Source organism: Equus przewalskii, chromosome 4 (genome assembly GCF_037783145.1).
Source record: "Equus przewalskii isolate Varuska chromosome 4, EquPr2, whole genome shotgun sequence".
Lineage (NCBI taxonomy): Eukaryota > Metazoa > Chordata > Mammalia > Perissodactyla > Equidae > Equus > Equus przewalskii.
Genome location: NC_091834.1, coordinates 68012271 through 68028959, shown reverse-complemented (window position 1 = coordinate 68028959; position 16689 = coordinate 68012271).

Genomic DNA, 16689 nt, shown 5'->3' with positions numbered 1-16689 from the left:
GATCCAAATACTTTATTTTCAAACCACCATAAGACAAAGATTAAGCCATTCTTTGGGGTCTGCTTACTTTTATGTTGCATCTCCCAGGTTTCCCAAGACTCTGCTGCATGTACTGACTTCTGCCCCTACCATGATTGTGAAGGACAAGTCGTCATTAGGCTGAGAGAGTTATTCTTTCTCTGAGATCTGCATTAGGTCTTGGAGACATCCAGTAAACCTCTTGAGTTGTAGTCATTTGCTTCCCAACTTTTCAACAATCCGTAATAGTGCACATTGGCTGTTGCCTGCCTTCCTTACTACTCCCTGAGGCACAAATAACCCCAAACCTCCACCAGTGTTGCTAATAAGAAGAACATTCATAAGATATTTCCTGTTTTTTCCTCTCTCCAATATCATGTCTCCACCCTCCCAGGAGGTTTTTGGCACAGTTTCCTATCCCCATGGCCACTCCCACAACAAATGACCATGAAACCTTCCTGTTTCTGGTTTACCATTGCATTAAAATTGTATGCCCAGGCCTTAGCACAGTATTTTTACATGATATTTATACTATATGCATAAATGTTAGATAAATGGAATAATTAATAAGTGAATATATGGAATTCTGCATAATGTCCATTTTAGTCTATTGATACTCAGAAAGTTAAAAGAAATTGAAGTAACCAAACAGGCTATGCTTCTTAGCTGTTAGAGAAGTCTATGTCACGCTTAAGCAGAAGTGCTTTGTTTTATGAGTCCTAACATTTCATAAACATAATAGAAAGACAGTAAAGCAACATAAATGTCATCAGATACATTATTTCCGTGCCTTTATTTTTTAAGGCACACAAAAAACTTAAAAATGCATTCATTTCAGAAATCTACTTTAGGTAATTAGATATAATTATTTTTAATGTAAATTCCTTGAGGATAGTAGTTATTTTTTATTCATCTTTATTTATTCGCTCTTCCTAATATAACATTTTATAAAGAACAGGCAATTGCTAGTTGAATGAAAGAAAATTAAACATAATTGCCATTGTTGATACTCATTATTTATAAACAATACCTTACATTTATGATCATTTCCCATTTTCAAAGCACTTTTGCATTTAATATCTCATATGTTGCATCCATTAATAGTTTCATTCAAAAAATAATTGTGCAGTTACAATTACATACATAGTTACAATAAGCTTAGAGTCCAGAGGAGAAAAAGGACACACAGTTATTATAACACTGCATGGTGTAGTATGGAGCATATGATAAGGAGATAAAATCAAGCCTCAAGGATAAAGGAAATCATCCTGAATGAAGAGACACCTAACAAATGAACAGGAATTAACTTGAGAAAGAGAACTGGGAAGGTGAATGTTCCATGAAGAAGAAATAGCTTATGCAAGGTATTAACATGATAAGCTATTCTAGGAACTGCAATAAGTTTTCTGTATGTCAATGCCTTTATTTGTAAAATTGACATAATAACAGTACTTTCTAAATATAGTCATAGTGAGGATTAGAAGACTTTATATGTGGAACAGGGCTCCTATAAGTGTTTGTTAAAAATCAGTCAGTCACTCAATCAATGTTTGCCTGGATTTTATGGAAGGGGATAGGACAAGATGATCAGATGCCAGATAACAACAGAGTAATCCAGTAGAGCTATTGTTGGTTAGACCTATGAGTGAGGAAATGGGATAGAAAGACATCAATACATTTGGTATGCATTCAGGAGATAGAGATGATGGACTCTGGTAATAGAATGCTTACATAGAGTGAGGGGCAGGGAGAAATGAGAATGACTTGCAGCTTTTGACTCGGGCAACACTAAAGAAAATGGTAATCACAAATTCCTTGGTGACCATTTCCTATTCACCTCTCTAGATTTCTGTGTGTTAGTCTTCCTTTGACTTTTATCATATCAACTACAATAGACAACTATAATGTCAATTCCTGGAGAAGTCCATATTTTTCCCTCCTTTCAGCTTTTACATATGGGGTTTCCCATCTTTATATACTCAGTTGCTCTCTTTTTTACCTAATTTCAATTTACCTTTCACATCTCAACTTTTTTATTACTTCTTCAAGTAGTGGTAACCATGCAAAGCACAGACATGGTTCCAAGATGAAAGTGTTTCCGTTAACGTGTACCATGAACAGCAAAGACTGCCTGTACTTTATATTGCAATAAAAGGCATGGATGTGGATAAGATTGTCCGAGGAGAACATGTAGAGTGAAATCAATCTATCTGTTTGTCTGTATATCTAGAGCCTTATTCAATATGAAGATCAAGGAGGAGAAGGCAGATCAAGGAGAACCACTAAGAACAGAGAGAAGATCACAATTTCTCATGAAATTCTCATGAAACTCAAAGGAAGAAAGGCTTTCTAGGTGATCTCAGTGTGGAAACAAACTGGATACATATGAGGGGAAGTAAGATTTCAGTGTGTGGGCAGAAAGTAAATTGAAAGAAAGAAAATAAAGCGTGACTGTAAATAACTTAAGAAGCTGAGTTAGTAGGGAAAGGAGAAGATAGGATGATCTCTGAAGGACAAAAGGTCTTGTAGGGATGTTTCATGTGTTGATTTATTGGTTCGTTTGTATTAGAGATTGATGAGATTTGCAAGTGCTTAAATAAAGGAGCATTTATTCACTTAGGAAGGAAGGAGATAGTGAAAACAAAGAGGATTACCCTAAAAGGAAAGGAGCTTTGGGAGGGGCAGCCCCTTGGTCCAGTGGTTCAAGTTATGTGCCATCTATTTCAGCGGCCCAGGTTGGTCAATTCAGATCCCAGGAATGGATCTGCTGTACTCATCAGCATGCTGTGGAGGCATCCCACATACAAAATAGGGGAAGAATGGCACCGATGTTAGCTCAGGGTAAATCTTCCTCATCAAAAAAAAAGAAATGATCTTTGGAAAGACATGGAGAAATTTAAATGTGCATTACTAAGTGAAAAAAGCCCATCCGGAAAGGCTACATACTGCAAGATTCCAACTACATGACATTTTGGGAAAGGCAAAACTACAGAAACGGTAAAAAAAATTAGTAGTTGTCAGGGGTTTGGGGGAGGGTGAGGAAGAGCACAGAGGAATTTAGGGCAGTGAAACTCTTCTATACGATATTATAATGGTGGCTACATGTCGTCATGCATTTGTCAAAACCCATAGAATACGCAATACCAAGAGTAAACCCTGACGTAAACTATGGTCTTCGGATGATAATGATGTGTCAATGTAGGTTCATTAATTGTAACAAATGTACCATATTGATGCAGGGTGTTGATAGCGGGGGAGGCTGTGTGGATGTAGGGGCAGAGGGAATATGGGAAACCCCTACTGCTCAATTTTGTTGTGAACCCAAAACTGCTTTAAAAAATAAATTCTACTTTAAAAAATGAAGAGGATGAAACCATAAAATGGAAGAGGTAATCTGTAGGCTCAGGTCACTGAAGAAGCAGGGAATGAGGAGATTCGAAACACAAGTAATTTTTGGTAAGAGTAAGGTCGTCTTTCCCACTATGTCAGTTAAAAATGGGAGAACAGACGAGTTATGGTGTAAGTAATTTTACAGTTGCAAAATGTTTATAAAGACAAAACTTTGGGTATTTCCTGTGTGGATGTTCTTACTTTTCTGTTAAGGAGGAGACAAAAATGAAGAATGAAGGAGTTGAGTATTTGGGAAGAGTGGACACAGTTTGGAAATACCACTGTGGACCATTCCCTACCTGGGAAATAAAGAAGGATTATTGGGCAATGTAGGAGCCCAACTGAGGTTGGAGGACATGGATTAACAGCAGCACCAATGTGTGAATGTATGTTATTTGTCTCCAGCAGGGCTCCGTTGTCCCAGCCAAGGAAGAAAGAAACTAAATAGCTGAATTAATTCAGAGCTGGGGATTTAAAATTTACCATGGACAACGGATTCAGAGGACAAGGGAATGCAGGACATATTGAAGAGACGGCTCATAGGGAGATCTAAAGGAGAGGATAAAAAGTAAAGACTTATAAAAAGGGAGAGAAAAGAGGAATTGGAGAACTACTCATCCCAGTGATGTGATGTTCCCAGTCAACCAAATGTTTTCTTCCATGAAACAACTCTATGAGTAGGCAAAAATAATATAATGACTATTATACTGAAGAACAAAGATGTAATTTGCCATTCAAACCTCATTGTGACCGTGCGTGACTTGTGTTTTACTCAAGATTGAGCCCAGCTTTGTGCCTCTGGGTCTACAACTATCTACTTCCCTGAACTGAATCTCTAACAACAATTTATGGGATTATATTCACTTGACACAGAGCAGGCATGTTTCCCACTCTTTTCTGGAGCCTTGCAGGTGTCACTTTCATCCTTTAGATCATTATCTGTGACTCATATTGAGAACTCACTTCTTGCAGGGCATGATGCTGTACCTTCAATTCTAACAACACTTCCTTCAACCTTTAGGTGATATTACCCACTTAAAATGTCAGATCTTTATAAAGAATGGAATTTTTATGAAGAAGAGTCAAAAATGTGATACGTAATCACATATTAAATTCTTTTTTTTCTGCTTTATCTCCCCAACCCCCCCATACATAGTTGCATATCTTAGTTGCAGGTCCTTCTAGTTGTGGGATGTGGGACACCACCTCAACGTGGCCTGATGAGCGGTGCCATGTCGGTGCCCAGGATCCGAACCCTGGGCCACCGCAGCGGAGCAGGCTAACTTAATCACTCAGCCACGAAGCCGGCCCCTAAATTCTTAATTTCAAGTGTCTCTATAAAGCCTTTGAATAGAGAACACAACATATGAGAAAACTAAACTTGAAGGCTGACTCCAAATCTGCTTGAAATCAATGGATGAAAGACAGACAGCAGTGGGAGCTGACAGGAGGAAGGAATGGAGAACAGCAAGGGGTAGGTGGTGTCCTTGAAACTGGACTGGCCTTGTCTGATGAGAGGAGGAAAGCAGAAATTTCTAGGAGGTATAATGGCTCAGTAAGGACCATATCCCAGGCCGCCCTGGGGGCAGAGTCATGAAGTTATCTTTTTATGTGGCTGAGTGGATTAGTCATTGATCTTATTGAGGGATTTGAAGTCTGAATTTAAAAGTTGAGTGGTATATGTAAAAGTAATATTTCAAATTATATCATTTATGGCTAGACTTTTCAAACTTTAAAATTAGTAGTTAATTTTAATTTAAACATTATACTCTTGCTGTGTCCACTTGTATATATGCTAAGGCCTACAGGAGAGTTGATAGTAGTCTGACAACCAAAGAGATCAAGTTGTATTACAATATAGTATTTATCAAGACTCAGCCCAAAAAGGGGGCTTATAGTGATATAGATGAAAATCTATACTAGAAAATCCTCTTTAAATCTTTATTAAATATTATATAGCACAAAGATTCTTTTCACAAAATACTAATTGACATTAAACAATAGTCAAAAACATAAAGGGTTGAGTGTGGTTTTCAAGGATTAATAATTTTGGAAGCACTGGGTTAAATGGAATTAAGCAGGATACTCTACTACAGGACTGCAGATTCTTCAATAGTTGAGTATAATATGTGAATTACCAACAGAGAAATATAGGTGGACAGCATGCAATATTTCTCAAACTTACTTTCCCATATAACATTTTTCCTCAAGCAACATCTCAGGGAGCCAGGTCTCTGAAGAATTTATTGTGAAAAATGCTACCAGTATACTCATTTTTTTTCCTTGATAGAAATCTTTTCTGTGCTACTTGTTTAAATAAAGCTAAATTGGATGTAATAGGAACATGAGGCTGTACATGTCTTTAGAGGCAACATAATCATACATTTTCGTCAGTGTGCAGAGAACTAGCAGTAGGAAATTCAGGCATCAAGAGGACCTTTCTCAATATTCTAGTTGTAGGGGATCAGAATTTGCCACCCCAAAATGAGCCTCTTTGGCTTGATTTTTTTTTTCTTAAAGATTGGCTCCTGAGCTAGCATCTGTTGCCAGTCATCCTCTTTTTCTTTCCTTCTTCTCCTCCCCAAAGCCCCTCAGTACATAGTTGTATATTCTAGTCGTGAGTGCCTCTGGTTGTGCTTGGCTTGATTATTTTTAAGAACAAAAGACTCTGAAAGAAACTTTGACCTTCCCCCTAACTGCCTAAAAAAATTTAAGACAGAAGGCCTGTTCCAGGGAGGAGCTATCACCATAGATAACCATAGTATAATATGAACTAGGTGTGGTAGACAGGGAGGAACCTAACAACGGCCTTTTAATCAAAGTCCTCTCCATCTCCCATTGTCTTTGGAAAGCATGGTGGACATTTGTTTATCAAACATTCCCTTTTCCATCTCAGTGTAAACTGCCTTCCTCCCCTTTGAAGTCCCAAACCCCTACCCCCAACATCCTTTGTCCCTAGCTGAAGACAGTATTTAAGGTAATCCCAGTAAACTGTTACTCAGATTTCCTGGGTTTATTCCATGTTTACATGCTATTAAAATTTGCTTGATTTTCTCCTGTTATTCTGTATCATGTCAATTAAATTCTTAGACTAGGCAGAAGGACCTGGAAGGTAGAGGAATAGTTCTTCCTCCCCTACGTAGACAAATCCTTCTCCTCTCATCACTGATCTGAGGAGTCCACATCTGTTGTTTCAACAGGTTACCGTCTCTTAATTTCTTTCTTCAGATTCCATTGAAAACCTGTCACTTCTTTTCCATTCCAGTTTCAATTCCCACAATTCTTTCTATACCCATTACATTCTGAAAGCATTGGTGGTGGTAGTAACAGAGGTAGACGTAGCTTATGATGCTTACTCAAAATTTTACGTGTATCGGTACAATTAATCCTCCCAAAATCTTTTGAAGTTAGTACTGTTACTATTTCCTTTTTTCAGATCAGAGAACTAGAGCAGCTAGAGTTTCTGTGACCCAGGAATCTTCACTCTTAAAGATTATACTGTAAGATTTTCCTAAGGTCAGGAGAGGCTTCACAAATTAACATCTAAACTGAGTCCTGAAGGCAGGGAACCAGAAGGTAGTCCCCGAAACATAAAGAACATGCAAAAACAATCAGAAGCATAAGCATGACTGCCTTTGAAATACAAATGTGGTCAGTATAACTGCTTAGAAGACTGTGTCTTTAGGAGACAGATAGGGGAAAATTGACAGATGAGCCTGGAAAAGCATATGGGAATCAACTGATGAATAGCCCTTTACACAACCACAAGGGTTTGAAATTTATTCTGTGGCCAAGAGAAGGAAGACAATCACTGCAAAACAAATAAGGAAATGAATAAATAAGTGGATCTATATGGTGGTGGCAGTACAATTAAAATATTTCTCTTTGTGATGTCTTCAACTTGATGTTTTCGTGAACTGTCAACGAAAATAATCCATAACCAATCTATAAATGAAAATTTGGGAGAGTGTATTCTGAGCTAAAATCTGAGGACCATGGCCGGAGGCCTTTCTTCCTGAAGGAAGAAAGGGCACCGAAGAAGTGAGGTGTACAGAGTGGTTATATACCCCAAACAGGATGTTTCACATATGAGTGAAATGTCCCTCCCACAGTAGTCACAAGATTGCCCTGTCGCCACAGCGCCTGACAGACACAGCAGGTAGTGGGTCTGCTATCTCGGACGGCGCAGCAGGAGGCAAGTCTATTGTCTCCAGCTGGGCAGTCAGAGGTGAGCCCAGCAATCAGTTCCTAGCCTAAGGAAAAATGCTTAATCCTTAAGGAAATGCCAACCTTGGGAGGGGGAGGGAAGTTGCACCTTTATCTCAAGGGCCTTTGTTCTTGTCATAGGGAATATCTAAAGCAGACATACAATGCATGCTCAATGGCCATGGTCAGTCCCTTTTGGAAAGACAAGGTCAGGCCGAATTAGGTTTATACCAAATAGCTTCCTCATATTCTCCAATATATCCTATTGCTTGCCATTTTTACTTGTCAGAACTAACCAAAAATATTGTTGAAATATTTCCTAGGACTCTTCCTTCATCAGCCATGTAATCATTTTGTTTATATCATCTAGCTATACCAATCTGATTTACACATTAAAAAATTACTCCTCATACAGTATATTCGCAATTCTTTCTCATCATACTAGACAATTGTATCTTTGTTTCTTTACCATTGAAGTAAATACAATGGCATAATTGATCATACATTATATACTTAACACTTTAAGCTCAAATTTTTTTCAAGACGATGTGCATTATTTTACACAAGTCTAGATCTGAAATGAGGAGCACTAGAACTCTAAAATCTAAATGTTCTTAAAGAAATATAATGACATTTTCTAATTTCATATCAAAACTTTATTCTTCTGGAATTGTCTACTGTGTTTAGTACGCTGCTTCAGTCATCTTGCTATTATTATTATTACATAAAAACCTACTTAGATTCTAGCTAAGGTAATGTTACTCTCTGACCTCCTTGTTTGACTTTTCTGCAAAACTTGCTCCATGAGTTACAAACAAGGGGAATGTTAAATGCTATTAATTGAAGACAGCGTGTACATTTATATTTAAGTTATTGTTTTGTAATTTCATCACTCATTGGAGAATATCCCAGTTTTATATCTTTGCATACCAATACCCAATGTCAGGATAAAATGGCTCTTGAATCATTTGCTTTGTCTGTGGCATGCTTCAGGTCAAGGAAGTGTTTATTTAAAGCATCAGACTACATATGTTCTCGGTAATGTTCACAATACTCAGAAAATTGATTGCAAGTTAATGAAATTTAAGCTTATTTTTTCTGAACAAGATTTGAGACCTGACTTCCAGAATGGTGGAGTAAGGACCTCTAAAAATCCACCCTTCTGTAAAATCAGACATTTGGCAAAACTGTCAAAATCCACTTTTTCAGAACTCTGGTTATGAACTAAAGAATTGCAACAGTTTGAGAAGTGTTTATTCAAGAAAAATGGTTGAATCTCCGTGAGAGCAGTGGGCATTGTGGCATTTTAACTTACTATAACCCACCTCTCCCCAGCTCCGTGGCATCCTTGCAAACCACCAAACTTGCAAGCATGTGGCTGTGAAGAACAGCAGCCTGGCAGCCTCTGGATAGAGCAGAATGGGAGAAGGGGTTAGGAGCTCCCCAAAGCCTCATCCCTGGAGAATGGTCTCTGTTTGACCTGTCTCAAAGCTCTCTGGAAAGTGCCATTCCTAGGGCTTCTCTTTAGCTGGACTGACTCAGCCTCACTTTATGTGAACAGTACTCATCACAGAGTCTTTCTCAAAAAAGCCTGGTGCTCTGGTTTAAAGTTGGAACTGCCTGATGCAGTGTTAAAGTTGAAAATAACAAAAGGCTTAACAGAAACTTGAAAGGACATCTTGGGGAATGAGATGGTCAAAGGGTCCTTTGAAAAAATCTTTGATAATCCTGGAATCTCTGCACATGAACAGGGCTGTGCTCATGTCTGGGGCAGATCTGAGAAGGTCCTAAGTTCTCACCTCTGGCTGACCTTGAGGCTCTAAGATGCAGAAAGTGAAGGATAAGGGAGAATTGTAAACTGCTTTTTGAACTTTGAAGGCTTGCCTCAGAAAACACATCACGTTCCTTAGCAAAGGCTGGGAGACTTATCAGCTTAAAGTATTTAAGGAAATCTTTCTCTGATCATTAGTTGAATATTAAACGAATGGAGCAAAGACTTTAGTGGTGGGACATGGCAAAGAATATAAATTTAATAATTTAATCCAGGAATATCTCTAAGCCAAGAGCAGCAACACCACCAGCAGCAGCAACAACAACAAACCTGGAGGGGGATAAATCTGATTTCCAGAGTTGACACATTATGTTATTTAAAATATAAGTTTTAAACAAAAAAATTATGATACACACAAAGAAACAGAAAAGTATGATCTACATAGAAAGAAAAACAGCTGTCAACAGAAACTTTCTCCGGAAACACCAGATGTGGGATTTACTAGACAAAGACTTTAAATCACCTATTTTTAAATAGATTTAAAGAACAAGGAAACCATGTCTTAAGAGACAGGAGAAAGTCTGAGAATGACGTCTCACCACAGGGAATATTAATAAAGAAATAAGAATTACTTGAAGCAAGCAAACAAATAAAAACGAGAGAAATTCTGGAGTTGAAATGTATGATAAGTGAAATAACAATTTCACTAGCGAGAGGATACAACAGAAGAAGGTAATTGTCAGAAGAAAGGAAGTCATCCAGACTACTTCAGCCTGAAAGTGTGTAAAAACCAAAAGCTGGAGAATAGCAGGGAGTTTGATAATTTTGACAAAATGTGACTAACAAGGCAATACACTAAAATTAAGGATTCAATCTATGAAAGGAAAATACATCCCAGACATAATGTTCATCAAGTCATGGCCTGCGATATGGGAATAGATCCATGACTTAAAGGACTATATCAGGCTGAATATGTTCGTATATAGATAATGATTTTAAGAACTCAGAAACACTGACGTTTCCATATCTGTTTTTGGAGAGCACCCAGGTGGAGCTCATTTTAATTCCTAATCTTGATTTTTAAAGGTTAAAAGCTAACAGAAAATCAATAAACAAACCAGCTTTAATTTAAACATTTAAAATATGTCAACCACTATGCTCTGGCATGAGAATATATGGAAAACACAGCTCTTGACCTCAAAAAGCTCAGACACCTCTGGAATAAACTGACAAATAATAAAAATTTCAATACAGTATGATAAATAGGAGTATGATAGATGGTACACACAGGTGAGTGCCTTGATCTAATTTTTATTTTAGGAAGATTACTATGGAAAAAATATTGGAAGGAAAAAATATAAGAGAAAAATGTATGAGACTATTTTAGCATTCCAAGTAGGAGATAATGATGGCCTGTGCTAAGACAATGACTGTGAATTTAGAGATATGTACACAGATTTGACGTGTGTATTCTGTAGACAGAGTTAGCTAGACTTGCTAATGAATTGCACTTGGGAAGTGAATGAAAGTGTGTTTTATTTGTCCATTTAAATTCACTTCTACCCAACTCCACCTTGCTTTGTGCCCCGAAAGTTTGATTTTCATGAACTGTATCCATAAGATCCCTTTGCTATCTGGCTTCCTACTATGTTTAACCAATGAGGGGCACAAGCAGGAGATCAGAGAGTAGAAAAGAATGAGGGCACAGTGTATATTCCCCCAGATTTCTTTCTATGACTCATGAGGGGCTGATGTGACCCTTTATGGAAACTGCAGCTCCTGTTGGGGAAACGCTCTCCAAACAACCGCAGTGTCCATATTTTGGCAACCGCCCTTCCACAAGCCCATTCAGCTTTCAGGTGGTGGTATCTCCCCACTTTTGCTGGCCTGGGATATTTCACTATCCTTTCAGTTTTCCTAAACTCTGCTCATATATTGGTCAAACTTTATTAAAGTCTCTCAATATTACTACATTTGAGTCTATTTGGGTTTTTGTCTGTTTTTTTTTTGTCTGTTTCCTGCTGCTAGCCTGATTCATCAGAAAGGAAAGAATGAAAGTTTTTTGTTTGATCATCTCAAGGATACTAGGGCTATTTACCCATATACAGAAGATAGATTAGAAGGGAAGTAGATATGAGGTGGGAGGATTTGGATAGGAAAAAAAAAATCAAGGCTTCCATTTTGGACTAATTATATTTGAGATTTTTGTGATACATCACAATGCGGCTGTCAAATAGGCACTTGAAGATGTGAATCTGGAACTCAGAGGACAGACTTGATATATAAATTAGGGAGTTATCATCATGAAGTTGGCATTTAAGTGCATGAGAATAGATAAGATCACCAGGGAGATGATGTACAAAAAAAGACAGGAGGGTCAAGATTGAGATTTAATGGTTAATAGCAAAAGTATGGAAAGATCAAAAGAAAGCAGGAATTACAATAGTAATCTCAGATAAAATTTAATGAATGATAAAATTATTAAATGAAAAATAGTATCATTTATATTGATAAAGCATTCAATTTATAATAAACCTATAACTCTTATATTTTACATGTAAGGCTTAGTTCAATACTTAGGAGAAAAATTAACAGAATTCTATTAGTAAGAGAATTCAGTGTATGATTTTTAGTCTTTATAAGATCAAATTGGAAAAAACAGCCCCTTATGATTTCCATGTACTGAGATTATAACTCTAAATCATACGCAATATTTAAGATGAATAATGTAGGAATGGTATAGGACATATCTTAGGGCCAATACAAACTAGAAATCAATGGCAAAAATGTTTAAATTTAATTCCCAAACTTAAATATCCTCGACCGTTTTCTTTGGGTGGTAGAGTAAGGACAATTTTCTAAACTTTATCTGTAATCTGTGAACTTTTTCATAATGAACACAAATTACTTCAGTAATTTAAATATAATTATATATAAACTTTTAAGAAAGAAAACCTCAAAAACATTTTAACATCAGCATTACCTTTTCTGTCATTCTTTTCGGATGGACCTTTATCATTGCCCTCCATTCTGAGTTAAGAGCTTTTTGTTATGTCTCCCATAGTTAACTCTATATCAATCCTTGAAAACTCCAATTTTCTAATGGGAATTATAATTCCAATCCTGCAGAGCATTACTACGTCTCCCACTTTTTCCTGACATGTTTTTATTTGTTTGCAGCAGGGATTTGAGTTCTCTGCCTGCACAGAAACGACTTTAGGGTTCAGTACAAGGGAGTGAAGAAAGGGTGCTGTATTCTACCCACAACACAATGCACCCAAAAGGTAGAGACAGAAGGCAATCTATTGTTGGCCTCTGGGTTTCTGAATCAAGATTCCAATGACGATGGTGCCCCATGGGGGCTGGTTATACAATGTCCTTCTTCTCTTCCTATCTTTGTCCAGGCAGTCTTATCTCTATTCCATAAAGTGAAGCATGCATGCCTGTAACAGGAATCTGCCATGTACCTCCCCTGGTTACTCCCTGCAAAACCTATTTTTCATCTGTCTTATAATCAGAGAAAGTTCCACTCATTTTCTCACACTTGGGTTTTATTTTATCTGCCTTCATTTGTGACCTTTTAAAATCCTGTTCTGTATCTTCATTATATTTTAGTGTGAAAATGGGTCAGACTCCCTCAGTGATGCCATTTTGATAATTTTTCTTGAGTTGTAAAAAATTTGCAGTGTGCAGTAAAGGGCATTCTAAGAGAGTTACAAATAAAAGGTTTTTGTAGCATTAGAGACCATGGAAAGCCCAGAAATTCTGAGAAATAGTATTTGGTTTACTGCATCATGTTAATATCAGTAAATGGGGGAAGATGTGTATGGGGATAGGCAGGCCCCTGATGATTTTTCGCAAATTTGTGAAACCATCTTTTCCTTTGCAAATAGAAACCAACTAGGTAGAAGTGCCAGAGTTTCACTACTGGAGAACCAGACTGATTATTCCACAGTTTCAGCCACAGCAGTACCAAGGCAGATCTACCTAATTCAAGCAGTGACCGTATGTTCTGGTTTGGGTAGACGAGAGCTACAGTTGTTCTAAGTGAACAATTTCTGAGGATGTAGGATCCTCCTAGAGTCTACTGATTTAAATTAGTTTTTGATTTGCTCTATCTAAACCAAGTTGCCGAAGGAGTAATTTATAAAATATTGTCTTGTGCTCTGAACTTTGCTTGTAGGAGCCTAATCCTGGATATGCAGCTCTATGAGAACTAGGCATGATTACAGCCACACAAGCACTGAGCTATTTCTCCTCAGAACACATGAGACTAAATGCAAAGACTAGCATGGAATTCACCCATTGCCACTGCCACTGCCACTTGCTGTAGTCTGATTTCTTGGTGTACAAGAGGAATTGATTTCTTAAATTCTTCATAGACCTCTATCTATTCTAGTTTTGTGCCACAGTGATTATACTTTTCCCAACTCATTCCTTATCCAAAGGATCATTCTACAACATTTTCTGAGTCCTATTATGTATTGAGCATTGTGTATACCTAGCCCTTCAAAGAGTAGCTAATTTGGAAGTGCAATCCGTTTTCTGAAGAGCAACTAAAGTGGAGCCAAGTAAGCCTAGTTAGTAAATGACTCAGACTCAGGCTTCAACAAATGTCATCTGAATTGGAATGAAGAGATGGGCTGCTACAATAGGTCTGTCAAGATCACAGATCTCTTATCAACCTGTTGAAAGAAACTTGAATAAGTAAAACATTTGACAGTACAGAATACGCTCGTTTTTTTTCTAATTGTTGTTGTAAGGAAACTCCTCCTCTCCTAAGTAAATAACACATTAAATAAACAGATCTGATATATATTTTTGCCATCAATAATGTTGCTTTAGATAGGAGGACCTTACCACAGTATAATAACTTCATAGATTTCTTAATTCAAAGGTTCTTTAAAGACATTGTTTTCAAATATTAAGTCATAAATCCTCTAAAAATGAACTACGATATCATAGCTTCAGCATTATCTGTCAAGTAACTTGTTCAAAAGTTTATAAAAGGGCAAAACTGGATCTGCTGTTGACTTTGAACTCAACTACGTTATGTTATAAACTGTGGCTAGGATTTCCTTCATGATTGTGTACCTTCTTAAACTGTCAATATCTGTCTTGCCTTGAGCACTTTTTGCTTTACCATCATCTATTTCAAATATGCTGATTTGTTTTTAAAGAAAACCTCTTGATACTAGTAATATTATCAAGCTAAAACAGTTTAGAAATCTTGGCGTCTGGGCAAAAGTCATTTTGGAGGTTTTTCAACAGGCAGTTTGTAAAAAGAGCTTATCACAACATTTTAAAGCTTTGGCTTTCGGATCCACTACCCAGGTGTTAGTAGTGGAATGGATTTCCATCTTAGGATGTGAAACTCTAGGTCACACCCTCACCCATTGTTTATCCTGCTCATTACTAGCTCAGCTACTTTGTGCCGGTTATTAGCGCCTCAAAGTTTCCATTTCCTCATTTAGAAAATAGTACAACCTCAAGTCTGTGATATCATTGAAAAAAGGTGAATCAACTAAAGTACTCCCCAGACTGCCTGGCACACAGTGCTTAATTAATGGTAGCTATTAAAATGGCAGAGGCATCTGATAAATAATAAATATGAATTTAATCGTGTCTCTTCTGTAATGTGGCTTCTTAAAGCACCGGCTTAAACTTAATATTGTCCAAGTGATAAATCTCTAAACATGAACCACTGAAAACTGGTATAGCATCACTACGCAGGGGTGCATGCCCACATGAGCTGAGAATGGTTTTATCTTGAGAAGAGAAAACATGAAATTTGCTATCCATCTTAACCTTTGTCTTCCTTACTTTAATTAAATTTAATTCAATTCAACAAATATCCCCCAAGCTTCTAAAATACCAAGTTGGTGTCCTATAGACATACAGGGATGGATGAAACCTGTCCCTGTCCTTAAAGAATTTTACAATCTAGTGCCATAGAAACATACATGGATAAATCTAGAAGTGGCTGATTGTGATACGGCATATAGAGGAATTATAAACAAAGGGATCCAGGAGGAAAGACGGAATTATTCGTTCAGAGTGAAATAAAAAAGGCAGGATTCTTGGAATAGATGGCATTAGAGCTAGGCCATCCCATGAATTAAGAAAGTAGAAAAATGAGAGAGAGGGCATGTCTTTCCAGTTGGACGAAACATAAGGCTCAAAGGCATAGAGGCAAGCAGGAATGTTCGAATATTACTAGCACATTGCATCAATTTATAGTGCATGTAATTGTAATGTATATGTTGGAAAACACAGGATTTAATGTCAATATTTTGCCTTAAGAAGAGATACCAATAAACCGAGGCATATTTTCCTGAACAAAATTTATTTTTATTTTTTTTAAAATTTGCTTAACAAAAGGAGTTCAAAATGTCATATACTATTTTACTATAGCTCTTACACTTTTCAAAATTATTTATTATTTGCCAGTGATAAAGAACTTTCTAGCCTTTTGAAATATAATTATTTAGACACAATTAAGATGTTTCAAATCTGGAAGCATTAAAGTACATAACATCTTTTTTTTTTACTTCAAGTTCCCAGTAGGAATTGTAGCTGTTTCCTATTTTGTGGCTTAGTGCCCAAAGTAATTTTATTAGTCAAATGAAGTTAACCCATTTTCATTTTTAACTGAGGGCAATTTACTTCCTGCTGGTCATTTACAGTTTCCTCTCTTAATGACTGACTTAGTAAAAACAAAAGATTGCCTAAGGCTGCTGCTCAGCATGTCATTAACAAGTTGTAAATTAGAGGGACATTTAGACCATCACTTCAATCATGCGTGTGCATCTACATTAAAAAAAAAAAAAGAAAACAATGAAGTTGTATTAGATCATGAGAACTCTTACCTGAGATGCCCATTCCTTTTCCAGGCACATCTGATGGTCCAGCATTATGTGTTGACAACAGTGTTCTTGCCCTATTGTCTGCAGTAATCATTGGGTAATAAATCAATTGCCCAAATGTGTCCAAGGCTGCTTCGTAGCTCTTTATTCTACTATATTCATTTGTTTGTCCAACTTATCCCACTACCCTTTTCTCTTCTGCAAGAGTATCTTTGCTATGCTTGGCCCTTTGAGTTTCCATGTGTATTTTACAATTAGCTCTTCAGCTTACACATACACCTGCACATAAAACCTGTAGAGATTTTTATTGGAATTATATCATTGAATCTATAAATCAGTTTGTGGAGACCAACATCTTTATGATATTATCTTCCAGTTCATGTAAAAGGAGTCTCCTTTCATTTCCTAGGTCTTTTTAGTCTTCTTTTAGTAATACTT